Source organism: Dermacentor variabilis, chromosome 6, assembly GCF_050947875.1.
Source record: "Dermacentor variabilis isolate Ectoservices chromosome 6, ASM5094787v1, whole genome shotgun sequence".
In the NCBI taxonomy this organism is placed as follows: domain Eukaryota; kingdom Metazoa; phylum Arthropoda; class Arachnida; order Ixodida; family Ixodidae; genus Dermacentor; species Dermacentor variabilis.
The window spans coordinates 47,926,015-47,933,972 of NC_134573.1; the positions used below are offsets into that span (position 1 = coordinate 47,926,015).

A 7,958-nucleotide genomic window follows, 5' to 3' on the forward strand; every position below is an offset into this window, starting at 1 on the left:
AAAGTAACGAGAGCTGCTAGGAATTCAGAACCGCCGCTTGCGAAAACTGGATGTAAGGTCAAGCTCCGGCTGTTAGGAAGCCGCCAGCTCTCTTAATTCTGGCGAAGACATATCGAAAACAGAAGCCATGACGATTCACTAGCGTACCTTTGTCTATAAGCAATTCTCTTTTAGCACTGAGAGAAATGTACCCTTAACGAGCCTTCCTTTTCTATCGAGATACAGTGACTGCTTTTCTATCGCAGAAGCGATTGAAGGCTAGGCTTCCCACAGATTTCCTGTTTTACAATGAAACGGAAACTACGCCATAACCCGCCATGGCAGCGCGCAGCGTAACCATTTCAGGGCAGCTGTTTCTGGCTTGTGTGATCCTGATTTCTGATTTCTGACTTGAGTGATCCTGTATGCTTTGGTTAACCACACTGGCGACCGTAATAGTTGCAGAAAATTATGAACGAAACTCTGAAACATTCTTCTTTAAGAGAAACAACGACGCTTCAGGCTATTATGCGAAACGGCTCTTTTTAATGAAATTTATAGTACTCAATAAATACGCTACGTCCTAAAACATCTGACTGCACTCGAAAGGCATTTATGCTGGTCAGTCATTTTATAGATTTTATCGACCAGATGTTCCCCAAATTTTAGACACCACGCTATTTTGGAAAACATCACCAGTTTGGAGAGAGACCTATATCGTCACATAAGATAGTGATCATCAGCAGCAGCAGAAGCCTATGTGATGTCAACTGCAGGACAAAGGCCTCCCTCTGCGACCTCCAACTGCCCGTATCCTGCGCCAACTGATTCCAACTTGCGCCTGCGAATTTTCTAATTTTATCACCCCAGCTAGTTTTCTGCCCTTCTCGACTTCTTTTTTTGTCTTAATGTAAATAAGAATATCAGCTATCCCAGTTTGCTCTCATATCCACATCTATCTATTCCTGTCTCCTTAACGTTACGCTTAACATTCTTCGTTACATAACTCTGTGCGCGGTCGTTAACGAGTTCTAGAGCTTCTTTGTCAAACTCCAAGGTTCTGTCCCATATGTTAGCACCGGTAGAATGCACTGATTATACACCTTTCTTTTCAATGATAGCGGTAAGCTTCCTCTCAGGATCTTGCAATGTCTGCCGTATGCACTCCAACCTATTTTTATTCTTCGGTACATTTCCTTCTGATGATTAGGGTCCCCAGTCAGTAATTGACCTAGGTAAACGCACACCTTCACAGATTCAAGAAGTTGACTGAAGATCTTGAACTCTTGTTCCTTTGCCAGGCTGTCGAGCATTGTCTTTGTCTTCTGCATAATAATATTCAACCCCACTCTTACACTTTCTCTGTTCAAGTCTTAAACCATTTGTTGCAATTCGTCCCAAGTGTCGCTGAACAGGACAATGCCATCTGCAAACTGAAGATTGCTGAGAGATTCGCCGTTGATCCTCACTCCTAAGCCTTCCCACTTTAATCGCTTGACTACTTCTTCCAGGTACAAAGTGAATCATCATCATCATCATCATCATCAGCCTGGTTACGCCCACTGCAGGGCAAAGGCCTCTCCCATACTTCTCCAACAACCCCGGTCATGTACTAATTGTGGCCATGCCGTCCCTGCAAACTTCTTAATCTCATCCGCCCACCTAACTTTCTGCCGCCCCCTGCTACGCTTCCCTTCCCTTGGGATCCAGTCCGTAACCCTTAATGACCGTCGGTTATCTTCCCTCCTCATTACATGTCCTGCCCATGCCCATTTCTGAACACAACAAAGTGAATAGCATTGGAGAAATTGTACCTCCTTGCCTGACCCCTTTCTTTATATTCTTTGTACTTGTCATGAATCAAGGCAGCTGTGGCATCTCTATTTTACAAGATATTCACGTATGTTTACGTACTGCCTCTGTGACCGCTGGTATCTCTACAGAACAAAATGCTTTTTCATAATCAATGAAGGACATATAGCGAGGTTGATTGTACTCTGGGGATTTCTCGGCTACCTAATTGATGTCATGGATGTGATCCACTGTAGAGTATGCCTTCCTGAAGCCGGCCTGTTCTCTTGGTTGGCTGAAACTAGGAGTTGCCATTATTCCATAGGAAATCGTCTTCGTGAATATTTTATACAATACTGAAAACAAGCTAATGGGCCTATAATTTTTCAATTCTTTAACGTCTCCCTTTTGTGGTTTAGTGTAATATTGACAATTTTTTCAGTTCTCTGGAACCTTTGAAGTCGTGAGACATTTTGTATAAAGGGCCGCAAGCTATTCAAGAATTACATCTCCTCCATCTTTGATTAAATTGACTGTTATTCCATCTTCTTCTGTCGCTTTCCCCGTTTCATGTCTCGCAAGGCCCTTCTAACTTCATCGCTAGTTATAGAAGGAACATCTGTAAACCTGTTCATTAGTACTTCGAATGGAGGAATTGTGGCTGCTCTGGGTACTGCACAGGTCAGTACGGAATTTTTCCACAGTTTTTACTATATCTTCGAAATTCCAGATGATATTACCATGCTTATATTTGAATGCATACATCTTGGCTTGTCCTATGTCAAATTTTCTTCTCATTGATTTGCTGCTATGCAACAACGAGCCTCTATAGAGACCCACGCCAAGCACAAGCAAGACCGAGGAAACAACCACGAACAGGAGACAGCCATAGAGGAACCGGCACCGAAGAAGCGAGCCGTCGAGACCACGCGCAAGCAAACAGAAGACGATCGCATCGACAGCTTCGAAGCGAAATTCGAAACGACATTCACCAAATTCAAACAGCTAATCACGGCGAACATCGCAGCAGTGACAGCATTGAAACAAACAATGGAGACCTACCAAGCCGAGAACACGAACAGGTTCGCCTACATCGAAAGGACCCTACAGCCGATGGTAAGCCACCCGACGTTTGCGCCCCTCTTCGCCCAACATCCACCCAACCAGGGAGCCCCGTACACGCCAACGCAGTCATGGCCGCCAGCGCAACACCAGCAGCAGCAGGTGCAACAGCGTGGCAGTGGAATTGTCCCGGCTTCGTAAGGAAGAAGGCAGTCATCCAACAGCACATCGCACATGCCGCGCGCAAGCCGGACGTTATACTATTACAAGAAGCACTAACCGCCGTACCTTCACTCCCCGGCTACAGAGTGCACAAGGGACCACCCGACGGGGAAGGCCTGTGCACCCTGGTCAGGAAGGGACGTACTTTTGTCGAACACAAGCTGCAAAGGAAAATGAAGATCGAGCACACACTCACGGAAATCATCCCGGGCAGGAAGAGAAAAGGAAGCATATTTCTGCTCTACGTCTACAGCAACCCATCGCAGAGAAAACAGAGATTCAAGACATCACTGCACAGAGCCAGCACCCCAGCGGGCCGCAACACGCTGATCGCGTGCGGAGACTTTAACGCGATGAACCTACCTGGGGCTACAACAAGTACATAGCAAAGGGCCGCGACCTGTACCAAGACGCCACGGAACTCGACTTCACTCTCATCACGGACCCGACACATCCGACGAGAATCGGTAACTTTGTGTCCCGGGACACCACTCCGGACCTCAAGTTCGTCAAGAACGACATCCGGGGCGTGATCACCAGGAGAAACACGGGGACCGACCTCGGCAGCGACCACACCATCGTGGAAATCGGCATACCGGAACGCAACGACACCAGCATTAAAATACACAGATGGATAGACTAGCATGGGGATGCCTTTCGAGACGCCGGAAGCCAGAAGAGCGACGGTGACGACGAGATCGAAGACATCGACTCGTGGACGGCCGAAATCACCAAGAGCGTACGCGACGCGACCAAAGAAATCGAGACGGGTGAGGAGATCGACAAAGTAGACAGCCGGCTTGCGCATCTCATCGAAGCCAAACAGTCGATACTCAATCGCTGGAAGAAACAACGGCTTAACCGCACACTCAGAAAGAAGGTGGCGGAGCTGAACCAAGCGATCGAGGATCATTGCCGCGCGCTTTGCGCGCAACAGTGGAACGAAATATGCAACGCGGCAAATGGGCAGATGCACAGCGGGAAGGCGTGCAACCTGCTGCGGTACCTGCTCGACGAAACCAAGACCAAGTCGCACCAAAGGGACAGAATCGCAAGGCTCATACATCGGGCGGTGTCAGTACACGGCTCCCACGAAGTCACCAAGCGCATTAACGACAAATACCTGCCGACTACACCCACCGAACAACACGCGCCGTACAGTGGCCTACCTAAGGAGGAGCTCGATCGTGACATCGACGTCGAGGAGGTACGCGCGGCCCTGCACGACCTCAACAGCCGGTCGGCAGCCGGCCCGGACCTCGTCACGAACAAGGCGCTCAAGAACCTCGACGCGGCTCGATTGAAAACCTCGCCAAATACTTCAACAAGTGCTGGAGAGCGGGCGCGTTGCCAAAGCTGTGGAAGACATCCATGACCATCCTTATCCTCAAGCCGGGGAAGCCGCCGGACATGGATAACCTCCGGCCCATCTCGCTCACGTCCTGCGTGAGCAAGGTGCTGGATCACGGCCTGCTCAACAGGCGGCAAGACTACCTGGAACGAGAAAGGCTGTACCCGGCCACTTTGATAGACTTGAGACAGCACCTCAGCACGCAGGACGCGATGCTGCAACTCAAATACCAATCATCGACGATGGCGGCAGCGCCCGCGACAACAAAGCAATCCAAGTGCTCGACCTGCAGAGTGCCTTCGATAAGGTGAAACACTCGGTGATTCTGTCCCAAGTCTCCACGCTGAACATGGGCGAAAGATTCTACATCTAGATCAAAGACTTCCTCACGGACAGGACCATCCAGCTACGAGCAGGTGACCTACACACGCAAGAGAAAAAGCTCGGGAGCACCGGCATACAGCAGGGATTGGTCATTTCGCCGATGCTGTTCAACCTGGTAATGATCGGAGTGGCCGAAAACTCGCGGACATCGAAAACGTCAGGCACACCATCTACGCGGACGATATCACGCTGTGGGTGACCGGTGGCAGCAACGCCCACATCGAGGGCGCTCTGCAAGTCACCGTCGACGCAATAGAAGACTAGCTGGAAGGCACCAGACTGAGATGTTCGCCGAGCAAATCGGAGCTTGTCATACTGCCACCTACCAAAAACATCAGAGGCAAGACCAGACAACGCGAAAACGAAAAAATAGGAATCGTGGCCAAATCCGGCAACGTGATCCCCGAGGTCGGCAAAATTGGGATCCTAGGCATGGTTATCGAAAAGCACGGAAGAAACGGCGAAACCATCACCCGTCTCACGTCAAAAGCAGCCAACGCGATTCGACTCCTTAAACGAGTTACTTCCCGGATGGATGAAAAACGTTTATTCAACGAATGGAGAGTTTGCAGGCCAAACATGGCCCTTTACATGGGTGGAGTCCTTAGTCTGGGACCCCACTGGACGAAGCTGCTACCCGCGCCAGTTGGACTAGAGCCCTTTGGGACTCCAGCGCCGAGCAATTGAGTAGGGCTGCCTCCCATGCCTCTCTAGTGGGGGAAGGGTTGAGGGGAAGGGACGGATTCATCTGACATGCCCACAACATGTGAAAGTTATCGGAGACTTCCCCACAGGGAGGGCATCGCCCATCAACTTTTGGGTCAAAATGTTTTGCTATTGCAGGACACAACAGGGTGTTTGTCTGCAGGCAACGCAGTGTTCGTTAATCGGCCTTACTCAGGCCCTTAGCAGGGACCGGGAAAAGCCGATGACGTTCGCAATAGTCTGCCAGAATTTCCCTGAACCGCAGAAGCGGTTGTCTAATGTCTGAGCCGGAAGAGTCTGGTTGAGGTGCCCGGTGGGTAAGCGCTCGGGCGGCCACGTCCGCAGCCTCGTTACCTCTAAGGTCCTGGTGGCCCGAAGTCCAAATAATGCGTTTGGGTGAGGGGTCCGATTCCCTCACGGCTCGCTGTAAAATGCGGTAGGCTAAAGGTGATACCTCGCCCGCCAGGTAGTGTTCACAGACTTTGAGCGAATCTGTGATGATTACCTTCGAATTCGGGTCCGAGGCGGCAAGTGCTATAGCAACCTCCTCGGCCTGCGCGGAGTTGAAAGTGACGTAGGAAAGTCCGTTAACTCGTTGGTCCTGGTGGACTACGGCAGCCGTGTAGAATCCAGTGGGCGACGGCCCTGCCACATCAACGTAGTATACACCCTGCTTTAATCCATATTGGTGTTCGAGAGCCCGAGCGCGCGCCTTTCGTCTGCCTTCATGCGTCTGCGTGTCCATGTTGCGCGGGAGTGGAGGGAACCAGAGCTTGTGACGCCAGAGCTCCGGAAGCCTGCGTGTCTCCTCTGGAATGCACTCGTGTTGTATGTGCAAGCGGTCTAGCAAGTGGCGCCCGGACACCGTCTGCGAGAGTCGCGTGTATTGGTCCACAAGGTGGGCCTCCTTTAACTCCTGGTAGGAGTTAAGCACACCTAGAGCCAATAACTTAGCGTTGCAGGTAGCCACCGGGAGGTCCAAAGCTCGCTTTGTAACCTTCCTTATGATGGCGTCGATGCGTTCATCGTGTTTCTTTGTTGTTCGAAGGTAGGGTACGGAATATAGGATCCTGCTGGTTGCGAAGGCATGGGCGAGCCGAAGCGCGTCCCTGCCCCGCAACCCGCCGCGTTTGTTGGAAACGCGGTGGATCATACGTCCGACCTGTTCGCCTATGCGTTTGAGTTTGTCGATAGTGGATTCCGGGCTGAGTCTGTGATGGATGAACAGACCCAAGATCCGCATCTCCTCGACCTCTCTAATAGGACCTCCCATCAGAAAGAGACGCAAACTCGTGTTGTCTTTGGGATTCGTTTTAATGTGAAGAAGTTCCGATTTCGCAGGAGCGCATTGGAGACCACAGTGGATAGCATAGCTATCGACGATGGAGGCGGCCCGCTGGAGGCGGTCCTCCATTTCCCCAAAGCTCCCTTCGGTAGTCCAAATTGTTATGTCATCCGCGTAAAGTGCGTGTTGGATGCCTTCCACCCGGGCCAATTGTTGTGGAAGCTGCATCATGGCAATGTTGAAAAGGAGTGGCGACAAGACCGCTCCTTGGGGAGTGCCCCGTGTGCCCATGGTGCATGGGCCATATTCCTCGTCCTCGATCTTAAGGAGTGCCTGACGCTTCGAGAGGAAATCTCTGGCGTAGGCGAATGCCTTGTGCCCGCAATCCGTGGTGCTCAGGTTTGCCAGGATGCTGCCGTGACGAACGTTGTCAAAGGCCCCTCTAAGATCGAGGGCAAGGATGGCCTTGTCGTTGTGGCGCATGGCTGTGGGTCATATTATGTCGCGATGTAGTTGGAGGAGGACGTCCTGTGCAGACATATGCAGGCGGAAACCAAACATGGTGTCTGCAAAGAGGCCCTTAGCCTCCATGTACGGAGAGAGGCGATCCCGAACGATCTTCTCCATAAGTTTGCCCGCACACGAAGTCAGTGAGATGGGCCTTAAGTTGTCGGTATTTACGGTCTTGCCTGGCTTAGGGATGAAAGTGACCAAGGAGGTCTTCCAATCAGGAGGGAGTGGACGCCCGTCCCAGATCTGATTAATGTATTCTAGCAAGTGAAGGCAGGCCGAGTCCGGAAGATTCGCCAATAGTTTCACTGTTATGCGATCACGGCCCGGAGCCGTACCTCTGCGCATTTTAGCTAAAGCCGCCCTAAGGTCGTGGAATGTAAAAGGGGCATCAAGATCTGGATTAGGCTTGCCCGCATACTCGTACTCGGGACCAATCGGGTCCTCTATGCGACAGAGATACCTGTCGCATAGCGTGTCCGCGAGTTGAGCTGTCGTGCCTTGGTACCCGTGCAAAGCTCTCAGAAGTTGTCGTTGCGTCTCCCCTCTCGTCTGAGTGGGGTCAATGAGGCTGCGAAAGAGACGCCACGTCCCTCTCGAGCTCATTTGACGCGCTGACAAATTGCACTTTTCCATCCAATTTGAGTCCGTGAGCTGGGCAGCATACGC

The 7,958-nt window shown here is 51.3% G+C and overlaps 1 pseudogene; it reads right to left on the reverse strand.

Moving 5' to 3' along the window:
- Positions 1 to 5,393: 5,393 nt before the first annotated feature.
- Positions 5,394 to 7,054, reverse strand: LOC142584154 (uncharacterized; annotated as a pseudogene).
- Positions 7,055 to 7,958: the final 904 nt, after the last annotated feature.